Genomic DNA, 17,671 nt, shown 5'->3' on the forward strand with positions numbered 1-17,671 from the left:
CTCAGGGAGACAACACTCAGCTGAGCACTCAGTCCTCGTCTGTGAAAGTTTTCCTTGCAATCTGTTTCCCAATAGTTTCCCAGATTTCCTACCACATCAGCAACTTTATTTAGCATTACAGTGGCTCATGACCCTTTCTCATGTGGAAAATATCTACTCCATCGCAAAAGAGGTGAAATCAAGAGTTTCTTTGGTGACTATGAGGTCCCTTGAAGTTTCAACAGTTGGAGTATGTGCTTACAAACTTTTAAAACTCAGTTTTGATCCAGAGATATACATGCCTCTGCAATGTGTCCATTTGGATTTATTAGAGAGACAGGCAAATAATCTGAGAAGGTCTCTAATCTTTGATGTAGTTGATGAAATATTTATCTCGGTGCCTGAAGTTGTTAGTGATATTGTTTCCATGTTCCAGGGCATATATTTAGTGAAACATCAAGAATTTGGTCCAAGAAAGTGATTAATTATAGCCCTAAAGTAGTGCATAAAATCCACCATAGGAGATAATTTAAACTGGGATCACAAAAAACCCTTCACAGCCAGCAAGAGATTGCCTACAGATGCATAGGATAAAATGCCAATGAGGGTGATACTTTTTTAATATGATTCCTCTCTGGAATTTAGGTTCCCTGTACTGGATCCCAAAACCCTTTTCTGATATTAAACTCCCCTTTAAAAAACCTCTGTAGCATATACACTCCTCTTCTTAAGAACTCGAACTGAGGGCCACTGTGCTGGATATCCTAGCAAATGGTTAGTGCAGTCACCCAGGAGGCAGAAAAGGGGTTCGGTCTCGGAGCGCTGCCCTCCACCTGAGGCGCTCCCAGGCTGGCTCTTGTCCCTGTGCTCCCGGACTGGTGCTCCTCACAGAAGAGCCTGATGGCTCCCTACTTTGCTGACCCAGTAGCCACCACTGTGCCAGCTCTACCTTCTGTGTCCTTTTCCCCTTCCCATCTCTTAGTCTAAATCGGAAGTACAGGCAGTGGCAGTATTTTATTTCCATTCCTCCACACGCTTTCAGCTGATGTAATTGATGTCATTTGTATTCAGTCCCCTCCTGTTTCTTGGATTGACATCTTTTGCAGCCATCCATACTTGGTACGTTGGAACTGTTCCCCTTGTTTTCTCATCAGGCTCATGTCCAGCACTCATAACGAAAGGCAGGTGATCTGCACGCCAATATTTTACTTCATTCAGGCTCCCTAGTTCCCTCTAACTCCAAACTTCTCAAGAACAAGAAGAAGCTGAGTGTAAGCCATCATTTTCAGCTCTGCCTGTGAGCTTATAAACCTGTGTTGGTTTGTATGTCAGAGGAATTTGAAAACTTCTTTGAAAACCAAGATGTTAGATTTTTTTACATCAAAATCATTGAAACAGACTATACCGGGTTTTCTTGTAGAGTGTAGTTACTGTAATTGGCTGGCAAATTTTGAAATATTACCCTGTTGAGAAAATAGACAGTAGTTCAATTGAAATGCCTACAACTGAATAGCCACAGGATCACTTATTCTGTATGGGTGTGAATCCTTCCTGTCTCATATTGTCTTCTTTTTTACTTCAGCCTACTAATTCTCCTGCTATTTACACCCACTGTATTTCCTGAATGTGTCAAAAGTCTCTTTCCTATCCTTTTCATCCTTTCAACCAAACTGATTTTACATTTACTGCATTCATTCCTAGGTACTTGTCATTCATTTCAAAATACTTTTGATTTTGCTGGTATCATCAGTCGGGCTCATCAGTCGGCTCTCAGGCCAGAGGGGAGCGAAATGCACTCATACAGTTTGCTCGTTCCCGTGGTATCTCAGAATCACTGACTCTGGAGAAAACTAGGTATTATTTCAGACATCTCCCAGGATATTCTATGCAGCTGATGCAAAGCCACAAAGAAAAATTTTTTAATGACTTAAGGATGTTTGACCTTGATGATTTTCTGTTTTGTTGGTAGTCTTTCTTGAGGACCCTTTCAAGGACAGCTTTCTGGGCGGATTCAGAGGCCTTTCTTCTTGCTGTACCGCTGCTTCCAAAGGTGCTAAAATGATGAAAGACGAACCAGACATACGCCTGCTGAGGGTTTTCTGCTGGCCATCCAGACAGTGGTTTCACTTGATACAGCAGTTCCTCACAGATATTCTCGCCGCTGGGAGGAGGTCAGGACCAAATGACTCACGCAGCAGAGAGGAGAGTTCAACCTGGCAAAGGGTAAGGAGCTGTCTCTGAAAAATACCGATCTGGCATTTTATGCTACGTCTCGTACTCTTAGTTCTTAATTTCATGCTTTCACACTTTTTTATTCCTGGAGCTGGAGAGGAGTATCCAGTGATCTTGGGACAATATTTTCTTTATGCGAATTTCCTTCTGTATGGAATATTAATCTCTGCCATTGGCACTGACAGACAAGAGTTAAAAGTTTCATTTTAAATGTAAAGCTCTGACAGAGGATACATAATGCTCTGCTGACTTTATAAGATAATACTACTTATTATTAATGACATTTAACTTGAAAAGCTGCAAACTCCAGGCATGCTAGTCCCTTCCATGGTGTCTGCTTAGGAAACTCTGTGTAGGAGCAGTTAGCTCTCTTCACAAGATACTGTAGTAACAGGTATTTTGGTGCAAGGTCATTTTACCTTATTGGATTTCAGCTTGAAACTAGTGTTTGTTATTGCCTTAAAAGAAATGTAATTATTTGTTACCATAACCAAAATGAATCCCCTACAAACAGTAGCTGCCAGCTGGTACTGGGATTTAAAACTCTTATAAATTGAGATTTCCAATTATTTTGGCAAAAGCCCAGGAGAGTCTTATTTTTGTTATATGCTACTCTGTTTGCGGGAATTCATATGGATGCATTCCATCTCCAGTAAAAAGTTATATTATGCCACAGGTGTACAGCACACACAACTAATAAAATAAAAATCAAAGCCTCACAGGTTTCAGCCATTGTCCATTTTTTCATAGCTTATGGTGTTGGCAGGGAGCGTGTGTTCTAAACCGGCGCTGGGCAAGCTATCCCCTTCACTTGTATAGGAAGAAGTGACCAGTTTTAGCCGAGGAGCACAGAATATCCCTTCTCCCATTGCCTGTCTCCCCCCTCCTTTCCCTCCTGCCCCGGGGAGGGAGGTGCTGCATCGCTACGCACGTGAGAGGGTGATGGGAGTCAAACCAACAGCCTCATCTCCAGCTCCATCCAGCCAAGTCCCACAGAGAAATAAATCTCTCTACAAGAATAAGTTACTGACCATCAGCCCTGGCGTTTCCTGAAAGGCCGAGGCTGTGATTGCAGTTCACCTCACCCTGGGAAAGGTCTGAGCTCAATTTCTGTGGAAAATTACAGCTATCTGAATACTTCCTAACTCCCAAGTTAAGACAGAGAAAAAGGGCTCTCCTTTCAGTTTGCTGTCTTAAAAGGAAGGGCGTTGCATTTGTGAATTTTTATTTTCTGTACTCATTTCACCACTCCTCCCTCTTCCCAGTATCCACACCAAATACGAAAGGAGATGCAGGCATTAGCTTTCGACAACTTTATAAAAATAAGTCAGCATGTATTATTTACAAAATGTTCAGTCAGAAACTGTAAACTAGCCAGAATTTTAAAGAGGAGGTTGACAGGGTACCTAGATTTAGTATTTGACTAAGTGCACAAAATTGGAATTAAAAGCGCCTGCGAGTATAAGAGAAACTTATAACCTTTACTTGACTGCCAGCTATTTCATATTCAATGTTTGCTTTTTCCAAATTTCTTGTTTTCTTTAAGTTTCCATTTATTGCTTCATTAATATGATCCACTTTCAATGAAATAATTTAGGTCAAGAATGCCCCAGCAAAGGCTTTTCAGGTATTTGCAGGGTTTTCCTTTTTAACATATTTCATATTGTTTAGCAAATCAGATGGGATAGAAGCACGGCTGCTTTCTCCAGGGAAATGTCACACAGGTAACTTAAGTGGGACTGATCAGCATCAGAAGAGGGAAAGCACGGGCTGTAAAAGGAGCTGCATTCTGGAAAAGCATATTTTCATCGCCCTTCACTGGAGACCCCAGGCCTCAGCACCGAGGAGGCACAGCCTGTGAGTTATGGGGAGCTGCAAGGGAATTTTCCCATTGACAAAGTTCTCTGAGAAAAGTGTTCCTCCATCTCAGCAGGGTGGAGCCTGGGAACTGATAAGAGCAGCAAGGGAAAAACACCCTCCGGAGTCTGGGGAGGAAAAGGGAAAGGAGGGGCAGGATTGGTGACTTTCACCTCCTTCAAAAAGCAGCGTGTTGAGATTGCATTGGGCCAGGAAAAGAGAAAAGCAGAAATCCCTTTCCTAGGCTTATCAGTGGGGCCAGTAAGAGACAGTGGATCTCTCCCCATCCTGGATGGAGGCCTTTGGTACACCCCGTGCCTGGCACATAAAGCTGCTGCCCGTCCTTCCCAGAGCCCTGCAGCAGCATCCTTGGCTGACCTGTGATTCCTGACACACTGGGTACGGATACCGTCCTAGCCAGGGCCAGCTTTTTTCTTTAGGTGAGGACGTTCAACAGGTTTTTCCATACTCCTCACAGCATACTCCTTCTGGTTTTAGATGACTGGGAAATAAGAGCATGGTTTCAAAGCCTGAAACCGATAATTTTGTCAGAGCTTCTGGCTGGTATTGGGTGCATGGTGCCCCCCCCGCATGAAACAAGGGAGAACAGCGGTTGAGGGCTAGCAGGCTGAGGAAGGCAATGTGCACTTCCAGAGTCTACAATGTTCATCATTCCACTTTCAGCAAAGAGCCGAGAGCATTTGGGGTGGGCCAGGTTGCATGTTTGGAGCGAAGAGGGTTATCAAACATGGAAAGTACTTAATGCAGTAGGGGACTTGTTTGCTAAAGAGCATGAGACATACCGGTTAGATTTCACAACTCTGAAGTTTTGAGATCTACAGTAGAAAACAACTGAAATAGTGAACGTTTGAAATACATTTAAGCCAGCGTGTTCACCTGAAGCACTTAAGCAGTATATGTACACTAATTTAAACAGCTTGATTTTGATTAAAATGCAGGAGCATAAAGCAACCTACCTCAAATAAAAGAGGTGTGGCTGTATATATAAGTTAAGAAAACAGAAAAGAGACGACTACTTTGTGTATTGATAAAAACAAGTATAACCCCAGTTTGGCCAAACCTAGGTGTGCTTTAATGAAACTCATGTTGTCATTTCTCTCTTTCTTTTCCCTCCTGTTGCAAATCCACAGACAAGACCTTCGTTCCCTACTCTGACTTTTGTCCTTAGTCATTAGCATGGCAATGTGATCATTGTTCAATCTGACAGGGACACAGATCCAAATCTGACCTTAAACATTTGATAGAGGTCTTCTTGTAAAATATACGATTTACCAACAGCTGCAGTTATTCTACAACAAATACGTTAGTGTATCAGAGGACTGGGACACAAGTTTGTTTAAACAAATCCAATAAAGTTATCATAGGAAACTGAAGGAAGTGGGTCACCAGTTTCCTGATAATATTTACGACAGTCCGTAGATAAGAGAACTGGAAAGGAGGCCCCTCTTTCTTCCATAGTTTATCACACGGTTAATGCAGAAAGATGAATTGTTGTAGGATAAACTCTGATGTCATACGCTAGCTTTGTCACTCAGACCATCTGTGCAGAAACATATATAATAGTGTGGAATTTGCAGCAAGCACATGATGCTTAAGATTAAGATTCTGAAGGAAAGAAGGGGGAGAATGATAGATTTCTGTAAGCTGCGTATTCTGAAGGCAAAAGGGGACTTGTGAGCAAAGAGCTCTGTGCTCTAAGACCTAAGAAGTATTTGAATGTAGTTCCTCTGGCTCAAATGCACAGAAGCACTAGGCAGTTATCACCCTTTGATTTCAGGTCCGAAGCAAAGAAAAAGCTGGCCTGATGGCTCTGGACTTTGAAATGCTGTTCTTTACTGTGGCACACAAGTAGTATGGATACCTTCAGCAGACAAATGTTAACTTTAAGGAGTAGTTCTGGTGCCAATAGCAAAATGAGGCTAACATTAACAGTGGTGACTTTCTCCTTCCTTTTGCATGCCGAGCCATATGCAGAAGCATCAGGCCATGTGCAGAAGTGAGCAGCATGCACATCCTGTTATACACCGCAGAGAAGCTGGGAAGTCTAGGAACAATTTTAATGAAATGACCATAGTGTCTAAGCTCCTAAAAACACTCCTGGCAGCAAATCCTTGCTTCCCAAGTAGAAATGAGCCACGGCTTGGTAAGTGGATGGCTCTAATCCCTTCTGAGCCATCCATGGAAAGATGACATAAACTGTGCACATATCTTATTTTTGAATAGCTAGTAATCAGGCATGGGTACTGCTGAACTTCAGTGGGTATGTCTTACAAGGAGAATCTCAGAAGCTTCTAATTTAATGGTAGGAAGGGTTAATTAGGGGATATAAAGGCCCTGCTGAAACTTAATCTACCTATTATGCTTTTGTGTTTCAATAATGCTAATTTAGTTGGAGTTAGAGAGAAAGCTAACATGAGCAGTGCTCAATGGTGAGGGTAAAGAGTATTGAACTACTAGAACAATTTTTTTGGCTCCTGCAAATTGTGATCCCCATAGTATGCCCAGCTGGAGCATGCTGAGGAGCTCTTCTGGTGGTTCTTCCCTTCCCGCTCACAGAATGCATCAGGTTAAGCAAGTTGGCATCAATATCCTTCTTTCACTGAGTTTGGAGGGGTTTTATGGTCCCATGGTCCTTACAGGGGAAGTATACCAGAGACCAAGGCAGCCAGCAATGGAGCAGAATTCCCCCTTCCCCTCCCACACCCCAAACCTCAGGCATTTCAGCCATCACTAAGCTGGGTAGTCACCTTTAAGGAGACAGTCCCTTGGGAGTCCACCTGAGCTGCATACCCCTTACATTTCTTGGGAAACTGGAGCCATCATTAGCAGTGAGGGCCCCCTCACTGGCTGTTTAGATTTTCAGCTGATCCCTCTAATTTGTGCAAATTCCAGACCTACGGAGACTAGCGGTGGCCTTTCCATGGGGAAGGACAGTGCTTCATTTGTAAGGAATAAATAGTGAAAAGTATGACATGAAGCTTGTTGAGATTTCCTCTTCGTTAACCCCTGTCTGCTGTATTTTTCCACGAGTCTCCACATGGTTTTGATTTCAGATCTTCAAAATATATTTTATGTTCCTTCCCTGGCCTCCTTTGCAGGACTTTGTTTTGCAAAACAGAAAATATTTCCTGGGTTTATATCTTTGTCAGTAGCTTGAAGTGGGGAAGGTCCTTTTTAAAAAGCCCAGTGCTCGCAGGAAAAGGAGCTCGTTTCTGCTTGTTTTCCACTACAGGGTTGCTCTTCTTTCTGCTTGTGGCCCAGAAAGTCTTACACTTTTGTCTGTGTTAATTTTCTTCTGCATCACTATATTTCTTCATTTAAACCTTCAACCTATGTTGAAGGTGTGACTCATTAGCGGTGGCTGTACATAACCCATGACAAGGCTTGGTGCAGACGTGGTAGGTGGTGTCACACATCTCCGGGATGAGGAAGACCCGCTCGCAACGGAGAGCAAGCCTTCCTCTGGCCGCTGGAAACCTCCCCGCTGCAGAGCCAAGCAGCGCCCGCCCAGTCTAGCAGGAAATTTGCCTGACAGAGGAAAACTGTCATAAAACCAGTTTTATTTCTCTCGGCCGTCTCAGCCTTTGCGTGGTGGAGCAGGGAATGTAGTGGGAAACCAGAAATCGCCTAGGGCTGCTCCATACGAGCTATTCTTGGCTGTCAGAACTGTCCCTGAGGCTGCCCTTGGTCACGCTGAGGCATAAAGTAGTTCTTGAGTCATCAGGGGTTTAAGCAACAGCAAAGTTTGTGTAAAGCTCGCCATTTCCCCTCTTGTTCCACACCAAAAGTAGCTGGAGTGGACCAGAAATAACAGTGCCCCATCGGTTTTCAGCGTCTTGCCTTTAGATCTCCAAGCGAGCAATCTCTAAGTCAGAGGTCCTAAATTTATTGCTTTAGCACTCGTGCGCGACAATACATTTGGGGTAATTTTGTGGCTCCATTTCTGTGGTGAAGAAAGTCTGAAGGAGTCTATGGTAACCTGAAAACTGCCCGTGGATGTGCTGTAGGGAGGAGAGGGGAAGCTAAGGTTTTGTTTGGAAGAGAAAAAAAAAAAAAAATGATGAAAGCGAACATGAGCCAAGACATAAAGACTCATTTTGCTCCCATGTGCTTGTGCTTGAGCAGACTATTGTTCTGGACTCAGAGATTGGTTCTTAATTATGTTGAGCAGTGAATGGTTTGAATTACGGCCACATAGTTTGGTGAGCACAAGCCTGTTAAGAATTTTGGCTGGGGAGCAGCTGCAGGGCTGCTCTGAGATCACAGAAGGTGGCTGTTGCTGGAGGTGTTTTCAAGAGTTGAGGCGTACACGCTGCCACCTGAAGTCCCATGCTTGAATGCTTTATCTAAATCCACCCTTGTCTTTATTCTGCTATTTCAATCTAAAATAAAACATCTTGTATTTATTGTATCATCACATTTAGACACTACCATTTTGGAATCTCCTGTGGACATCATCAGATCCAGATGTTTCCAAATGTCATCATCCATACACTGAAATGATTACAAATGGAGATATATTTCTGTAAGCTGTTGCTACTCGGTGAAGATTGCCAGTTTCCACTGGCTTGGAGGAGACTTTTATTTTTAATGGGGTAGGGATGGCCCCAAGTTCAATACTGCAGACTTTTAAATTACACATATTGTTGCATGAAGCACAAGTGGTTGCAGTCTCTGTTCACTCAGAAATTTGGACTGATTTCCCAAGAGGTTACTAATTTTAACACGTGTAGGATAATTTTAACATTGGGATTACACAATCTGATTACCTCTCTCTATCTGTGTGATGAGAGTTCATTATGCACTCTGATCAAGGTATTAAAAATACAATTCATTTCCAAGGAAGAACTACGTTTCCTTCACATCACTCCGTTTGCCTAAATTATCTGACAACTGCACTGGTATTTATATGTACTGTACACAGCTCGCTCTGCCTTGTGAATGAATACTACTGCCCTCTACTGCAATGAATATCTAAGTCCCATTCAAAGTTACATACTCTCTGTTCTAAACGTGCACAAAATACAGGGAAATGAGTTATATCGATGCCCAGACACAAGGAGAGATACAACCAACAGCTCAGAAGTGGCAAAGGTTTACGCTGACCTCTTTGGCTTTGCTCTTGGATGTCAGGGCAAGATTAGAGTTTCTACAGCAGGGAAAAGAAAACACGTACCACAACTTGCTGTTATTGTGCCCTAATTAGTAAGTCAGGCTACATTTTAGATTTTCCCAGCTGTTTACTGATTTGGACACAAGAATAACAAGTCAGGGATTCTAATTTCATGGTTTTGGCCATCAGAATAATGAGTATCGCAGTGCTAAAATTTTAGGTACTCTTCTCTCTCCTGAAAGTGGCAACTCTGTGTTAGGTATTGTAGCTTTCAGGCATAATTAACAAAGTTAGTTATACACTCAAGAGTGATACCTTTGAGCCAGTATCCTGGGTGAAGGATTACCTGTTGTGACTCTTGGGAAAACTAAGGAGATGGTAGGAGAGCTCTGGCTTAAAGCCTTGCACTATGTGCACATTGCACTATGGGAAAACACTTATTTTTGCTAGGGAGTTATAGTTGTATCTTCACCTTGATGAAGGTGTCTTGCTCTTTCTCTCAAATTATCATCTTATGACAATGTACTACAAAAATCACCTCACTATCTTGCTCTCCTTTCTCTTGTAGGTGATCTTCATCAGGTGAATGTAAATAAAGTACTTCCGAAGCAGATGAGCAACGTGGATTTGAAATCCCTCAAACTGTTAAGGAAACAGGACCTGGGTCTTCCAGGTACCAGAAAGTGCTTTGAGGTGTAATGTATACACGGAATAGCTAACGCCTGTTCCTTCTCTGTTTGTATTTTAAAAGAAAGTATAGTTTTTTGTAAGGAAATGGGCCCTAATTCTTTTGGAGCACACTGTTCGTCCTCTGCAAAAGCCCTCTGCATCAGGCAGGGGAATTAACCAGGAAAATTATATTGCTGGACTGAATTTAGGCATGATCAAGGGGATCAAAGCTCAAAAAGGGGATGTACCGAGATGTAACTCCAGGTCCCAAAGGTACTTAGTGATGTTTAGATTCAGAAAGTAGGTGCTGGGAAAGTCAGATGCAACAGCTGAGCAGGTATTTTGTGATTTCAGCACTGGTCTTAGGTGCCAAATCCCATCTGAGCACTTAATTTTTTTCTGAATTTGTTAGTGTACTAGAGAAGTTCCTTGCATACAAAAATACAGCAGAAAGTTATGATAATAACGTAGCTGTTGGTTTGGTGCTGTCACACACAGCACCCTCCTGCCCTATCCCCTGGTTACTTTAGCTATAGCACAATCCTTAGAAGCCTTCTGGAAAGTATTCATATTATTTTCAGAACTTTGTCTTACTCTAATGCAGGATGAACAGCAGCATCCTGGCACAAACTCTTCTGTGCTGATCTGTACCCTTTGAAAGAGTCGAGAGCCTCTCAGAAGCAGATGCACGAACCTGGTCATGCTGGATGTACAAAGCTGAAAACACCAGTTTATTGCTTGGATGTGCAAGTCAGAGAAAGTTGCATCCCTTCCCTGACAGGTGGGTTTAGCCTAAATCTAATGCCTATTTTGGTTGTTTTTTCGGTTGTTTTTTTTTTTTAATTCAATATTGTTTATATGCCATTAGCTAGTGATTATGATGCCATAAAACAAATAGCTCCAGATCATTAAAATGCAATGCTGTATGTAGTAGCTGAGTGTGTCTCATTTCCTACTGCTCCCAAGTGATTAATGGGCATATTCTTTCCAGCTTCCAGCCTCCTAAATCAGAATTGTACTTAGGGTTAAAAGACAGTTTGCTTTACACAGAATGTCCTCACTACAAAACCAGATTGAACAGAAGACAGAAAAACCTCATGTGCTACTGGGCACCCTCGCTGTTTACTGAGACATGAGGCCGCTTGATGCACACATTAGAAGAGCAGACACGGGAGTGCAACAGGGGATTGAGACTATGCGAAAAGTGCAGAAGTGCCACATGACCCACGTTGCAAAAAATTACACTCAAAGCCTTTCTGAATGAAGTACATACACTCTCCTTCATTAAGTCATTTCTGTCTTCACTCAGATTTGTCATTAGGAGGTTACTAGATCCCCAAACAGTATTCTAATGATCGGTTGGCTTTTTCATAGAACAAAAATTTAGAGATAATAAATATGCTTCAAATGTAGAGTGTATGAGTTCTTTGTAAGTGCGTGCTGCTCATTTTCCCAAGATTTTAAAAAGACAGTAAAAAAAAAAAAAAAAGAGGAGCAAGAGAAGGAAAACTATCCAAAATAATTGGAGAAGAGTTTGAGGTAGCAGGTTAGAGACCTGCCTGTGCCTCATGGAAAATTCAAGAAATATTTAGCTGTATTTGGTGATGTTTCATGTCATGCTTAAGACTCAAAAAATCCAAGAAGCAAAGTAGTATCTGAGACAAATAAGCCCTCAATACTGAAAGACATTACATAAATGACAAATTGTGGATTCTATGTCAAATGAAATTATATTTATCTTTTGTAGAGCAGCTACTAACTTTATACTAGATTAGAGCTAATCTAGTAGCAGCAAAAAGAAGAAAAACCTGAATTTACATATCTGCAACATAATATAAAATTAAATAAAGAAAAATACAGACTGTATTTAATTTCAATTTAGGTTTACAATGATAGAAAGAAAAATCACCTTTACTGCTTATTAGCTTTTGATAATGTATATTAGACTTTATTTTTGAATTTCAAAAATGGTGCTTCAATTTTATTGTGTAGAATGGAAGTTTAATTTAGTGGTCTGGCTAATGTTGACAATTTCAGTAACTCAACATCTGAAATTTTAAAAATGGCAGAAAGTCAAAATAGATCCAGATAAAGTTAATACATAGTTAGAATTATTTTGTTTGAGTTAGCACATATTTTGTACTATCTCCAATGTATTTTCATATTGACCTGGTGATGAATGTATGGCAAGCTTGTGCAACTTCAATAACTGAAAAACTCAGCAATGTGAAGAGCTGCCAGATTCCAAAAGCAACTGATCCTACTAAATTGGAAGAAATTGGTAATGGGGGGTAATTGTTATCACAATTACACGTGCCATAAGGATATTGTTTTCATGAATACTTACTGCCAGGTCAGCTAAACTATGCTCAATAAACTCTAGACACAGGGGACTCATCAAAGTATTCTTCATGAGAGGTCTTCATGTTGTTATTGGATGAGGTATAAAAGCTCTTGGGGAGGAAGGGTTGTGATACTGTAGAAAAATATTTCATTCAGTGTCATACGTATGCATCATATGGTGCTGTGAGGAATGAGTCTCTGTCAACATACTGAAGTAATACTATTAATAGCACTAAAATCATGCTCAAGGATACTTGAAATTAGGAGGAAAAGAAATATCCCTTGCTGAATTAGAGCTGAAGTAAAAAAACTTGAGGTCTTGTGTCTCCCATATCATTAAGTGATCTGCTGATTCTTAACTAGAGTCTTTTGCGGAGGATTCCTCATGTGACAAAAAGAAATTACCCCTCGTGTCTTTGCTGGAGACTTGATTTCTCTCAATTGGTCGTGGGTAGCAATGGAGAAAATGAAAAAAAAAGTTAGCTGAATCTCTTTGTAAACTCTCAAGCTTGAAGACTCAAGCTAAAACTTGACATGGGTTTTCTGTTAATCCAGCACACGATTTATTTACTGTAAACAATTCTGAAGCATGGGAAATGGTTTCCAGAGGACTGAACATGAATTTTCTGGACAAACTGAAAAATCTTTTTGTAATGAAAGACCTGTGGATTGAAATTGTTAAAAGAGCTTTTGTTTCCAATTTAAGTATCTGGCTCAACAGGACCAGTTGGCCTTCTCCTCAATCTGTTCCAAAAACATGAACCACTTAGCATATATACATTAATCAAGGCGTATGTGTTTAATGGCTCATAAGGCTGTAAAAGGAACATTTCTTTTACTTTTGGACACTAAAGCACAAAAAGTAGGCAGAGTGGTTTCCTCTCACCAGCCAACAGCTTTCTCGTTCAAGTAATAGCAAAACTGGGTAGCATCATTCTGTCTATGCAGGTCAGGTGCCTACAGAGATACGACGTGTTGGTTCATCGTATTGTTTTTGAAGAAAGCAGAGAGAACAGAAATGAAAGCTGTAGAATTTGGCAGGTGATTAAGGAAAAGAAAGTTCAAATAACTTTGATCCCTGGCTTTCTTTGAACTGTCATCTGAACAAAGGGTGTAAAGGATGTTCTAAAAAAGTCAAATATAATTTCCTTTACAATTACACACCCAAGCTGTGTAACTGGAGAAGTGATGAATTTAACCAGTGGGCTAAATGACTAAATCAAGGAAATGAGCACGGACATTTTGAAAATGATGCGCTCGGTGACAACTAGATTAAGAACGAGACATCGCTTCCTGCGGCACTGAAACTTGTAAAAGCCTTTTTCCACAAGATACTAGGATTGCGGTCAAGAAAATGGTACAGCTGATTGTAAACATCACATGTCAGAAAATGAAACATTCGTTCTTATTCCTTGCTGATGAAAGTAAGACGAAGCAATTTACAGTTTATTATCAATTGAGCAAGACATTTTTTAATAAGAACTACAGAGGTCTGATAGTCAATCTAAATATCCATTGTAAGAAGGCAGATGTTGTGGTTTCTGAAACAGCTGATAAAAAATTTTAACATGTCTTCTGTTGATACGATAGTCTCCTTTCTACATAGCTGTAGTATTATAGCTGAAATGTTGCTGAATGTATTTCAACAAGAATCAATTGTTTATTGACATTATTAGGTAATGTAGAATTTTTATTCTTCCTCCCTTCCTTTCTCTCTTTTAAATGCTGCCCTCCCCAATCATTTTGGAGTATATCTTGCACATAAAAACATCAACAGAAAAAAATCGTAGAGACACGGGCTACTGCATCATCTGTTTGGTAGAATCATAATCCTGTTCCTGCAATTTCTTATCCTGCATTGCTTCATTTCTTCAAGCAAGTTTGTTGCCTAGCTCTGAAGAGAGTTCAGGAATATATATGAAGTGACTTTGATGCTTGGACCTTTCTGCTTTGTCTGTAAGTAACTATTCCCTTAGAATTCTGAAAAGATTGCAGCTTAGTCTTGCCCTTGATTTGTTTTCCTGCCTGTAAGTTCTTGCTTCTTGTTCTCCCTCAGCAAAATTACTGTAAAGAGAGGGAAGCACATTTTCTCTCAGTGATGTGCTGCCAAAATTGCTGCAGGAAATTTCCTCAAATTGTGATTCATGTGATATTTTTAAGGTAGAGTACTTTTTCTCTTTTCTCCCATTTCCAGAGTGAAGTACACACAACCACTGCTATACACTTTCCATTGTTCTGTCTAATTAAGTATTAGTAAGTGCATGTTGTTTTTTCCTGCGTGTGGCTTTTCTAGCTGGACATTTCATGGGGGCTTTTTAGTTGTTTGCTTTTTTTCCCCAGCACTGGTAGCAGCAACAGGTAATCATCTGACTGAATCTCCTGGCAGCAACATCTTGTAAACTGCTGAGCATTTTGTGCCTGTGAGGTGGTCAGTTATGTGAGCATGAATTTCTTCTTGGAAGTGTGCTGCATATTTACAAACCGAGTGGATTTAATTTTCTTCCTGAGGTGAACAGGTGTCTCCTGTCCCATGGAGGTCTGCTCTAGACTAGGAACCAGATTCTCTATGGCTGGTGTGTGCTGTGGGATGGGAGGGAGCAGGGGCAAAGAACAAGGGGACGAGGGAGAGAGTGCCATAGGAATATTTGTATTAACAAGCCTGAGATCCGAGCTTGTCTTTTTAATTCTGCTTGGCTAGTGTCTCTTCTCGCTGATGTATGTACAATGCCAATTTAGTGGAAGACCTGCAGCTTAGAGGAATTACTGATCTGTGAAATACATGAACAGCCCAGGCCAAAACTGAGTGATTGGCAGCTGATCGCAAGTTTTCTTCCCAGAGAGCTATTTAATATGTGAGACTCTGAGCTGGGGACAAAGCACCAACATTTGTCCATGATGTACTACTATCTGTATGGTTCAGTAAATGTAATGTGGAACAGAACTCCCTTTGTGCGTCATGTACAAGGTATTCGGGGCCTCAGGTGGCTTTTGGACTACTCTAGGAAAAATGTCTTGTAAAGTGTACACTGGTAGATGAATGTGGCTCTAAATAAGCACCCAAACCTAAATTAAGTAGAAGAGCTTGAGCTGTTCTGGCAGTGGTATGGAGCAGAAAAAGCATGTAAAAGTCCTACCATTTTGGACTTCCCTAAGACGTGTTGATGCTCACTGAGGATCAGTTCTGACTTTAACTCCTTCTGTAATGCCAGATGTTGCACAAATGCTAAAACCCCATGTAAGTATGGGGCAAAAGAGTAATAGATTCATTTTTGAATTAAGGCTGTAAGGGGATTTAGGCTGAATATTTAAGATGAAGTCAAGTATTTGTACGGGAAGCTGGCCATTTACCTTCCCGTGTTTATCCCTCACTACTGCCTGGTTGTATGCAGCAGACATTGAGTTGGCAAACTGTAGTTTTTCAGAAATTTTAAGTGAACTTACTTTGGCACTAAAATACCATATTGCTTCATTTTGCATGCTTGAGTTGTACAATTCCTGGCGGTAAAAACTGTACTTTGGGGTTTTTGTATTCATTCTACTTAAGACACTGAAACCATAAGTGGTTATGTCTCTCCTGGCAAAATATAAGCCGAGTGCTTGATTTCCCCTTTCTCATACACCAACAGAAGGTGTCCACTGACCTCCAGTTAATAGGATTCCCTTGATGTAAAAGCAGTGCGAGAGTGAATTGAATCTCAAAAGTATTTGCAAGTTTAACTGAGATTCATCAGACTTGGGTCTAATAAAATACAATAATTATGTATATGTTTGGCAACATTTGTCTCCTGGTTAATATTTTTATGTTCAGATGTTATATTACTCACAGATGTTTTCCTTCTGCTTATTTAGCAGATTTCCATTTTTAAGCAATTTCACGTAATTTTGCAAATATTTAGTAAACATTACAATACTGGGATTTTTCACATGGTGCAAAACTGAATTGGCTCGCTTAAGTTAAAACCTTATTGCACTGTAAAGGCTATTCTTTCTTGTTGTTTTTAATTAGCATAACATTCATCAATTTAATGCAATTATGTATTTTCTTATAGATAAATAACACAGAAAAAGTACCGCTAAGTTCTTTGTTTACATTACAGTTTACAAAATTATTCCTAATACCAGAGGGTAAATATTTTAGCTTTGTGTTCAGAAAAATGAAATAATAATCAGTAGATCTTATCCAAACATTTGGATTTGTCCATTGTAATATCCTACAAAGTTTTACTAATGTCAGTGCATAAATGCAGGTTGCTAATTTATTAAGAACTGTGACAGCCAGGTTGTTTAGGTGGTGCTTTCTGTTAAGAAGACTTATATTCTGTGTATTTGAATGATTAAACTGGCACTAAACCCACATCTTTCTCTATCAAGCCCTTCAGGTTGACGGCATTTGGGATTCATTCCCAACTCCACCATGTTTTTTCACTTGAATATTAAAATGTCAGATAGAAAGAAAATAATTCACAGCTGTCTTGGGGCTTGATTCACCCACCTCTGACATCAGTTTCATGCCAGCATAACTCCATCAAAACCCGTGGTGTTACTCTGGTGCTATACTGGTTTAATAGAGTAGCAAATTGGGCCTTAGGGGGTTTCTTGGTTACTTCTAATTTTCTGATTAAAGCAGAGTTAGTGAAACTCGTAAAATCCATGTAACATTGTTGCTCCACTGTGGGCTATCTCTATCAGAAACCTCACTTCATTCTAAGGCTTAAGGAAATTCCCAGCTGTCCTCAGCTCAGTGAAGGTGCATTCAGTCAAACACTTCAGCAGGATTTTTATTTTTTAATTTGCATATTATTTTAACCACGTTCCAGAGCCTTGCAAACACAGAGGTTCCAAATATTCCATAGATTTCAGATTCTTAGGCAGATGTGAGGCATCATCTCCAAATTCATGCTTCTCTTCCCTACCGCATCCTTCCTCTCCATGCAGCCAACAAAACAGCAGATTATTACCCAAAATATTTTCAAGATTGACCCTTTGGGCAGGAGAATGTGTTACTCACCATCTATGGCCTGTCGCTGGTGGCGTGGTTGCGCTGCCACAGACTAAGGGCTTCCCCAGGGGAGTACTGGCATTCATTGGACAAAACTGATAGAGCTGGAAGAAGAGGGAAAGGATTTTTTAATTTTTTTTTCTTTTTTGGCACTGCTGCTATTCAGGTTCTGCCCCTGAAATAAAAAAAAAGAAATGAAATGAAATGAAATAAAATAAAATAACCCATCCCAAGCCCTACCTCTGTAAGCAGAGCTCCCCTCTGTTAATTCATCATCTGCAGGGGTAGGCGAGTCAGCCATGTGGCATGAGCAGCGTCAGCCAGCTGCAGTTCCCTCCCCAGTGCGGGGCTGCGGGAGGGCGTCTTGCTCTCCCCAAGCCTGGCTGAGCACACGTAGGGTGCTTGCTTTATCTGGGGGAATCGATGAAGCATGCACATTGCCACCACTAAGTACTTCA

At 40.8% G+C, this 17,671-nt stretch overlaps 1 long non-coding RNA gene across 2 annotated transcripts in view; it reads left to right on the forward strand.

The window, feature by feature from the left end:
• Positions 1-17,671, forward strand: part of LOC148051579 (uncharacterized) — a 40,531-nt gene that overhangs the window by 3,339 nt on the left and 19,521 nt on the right. For both annotated transcript variants that reach the window (XR_015699855.1, XR_015699856.1), the window contains exons 2-6: positions 1,949-2,202; positions 3,883-4,068; positions 9,771-9,875; positions 10,476-10,652; positions 14,095-14,170. This is a non-coding gene — a long non-coding RNA (uncharacterized LOC148051579). The remainder of the gene's footprint in view (positions 1-1,948; positions 2,203-3,882; positions 4,069-9,770; positions 9,876-10,475; positions 10,653-14,094; positions 14,171-17,671) is intronic.

Source organism: Nipponia nippon, unplaced genomic scaffold (genome assembly GCF_047370975.1).
Source record: "Nipponia nippon isolate SJK-2023a ecotype South Korea unplaced genomic scaffold, ASM4737097v1 scaffold_6, whole genome shotgun sequence".
Classification (NCBI taxonomy): domain Eukaryota; kingdom Metazoa; phylum Chordata; class Aves; order Pelecaniformes; family Threskiornithidae; genus Nipponia; species Nipponia nippon.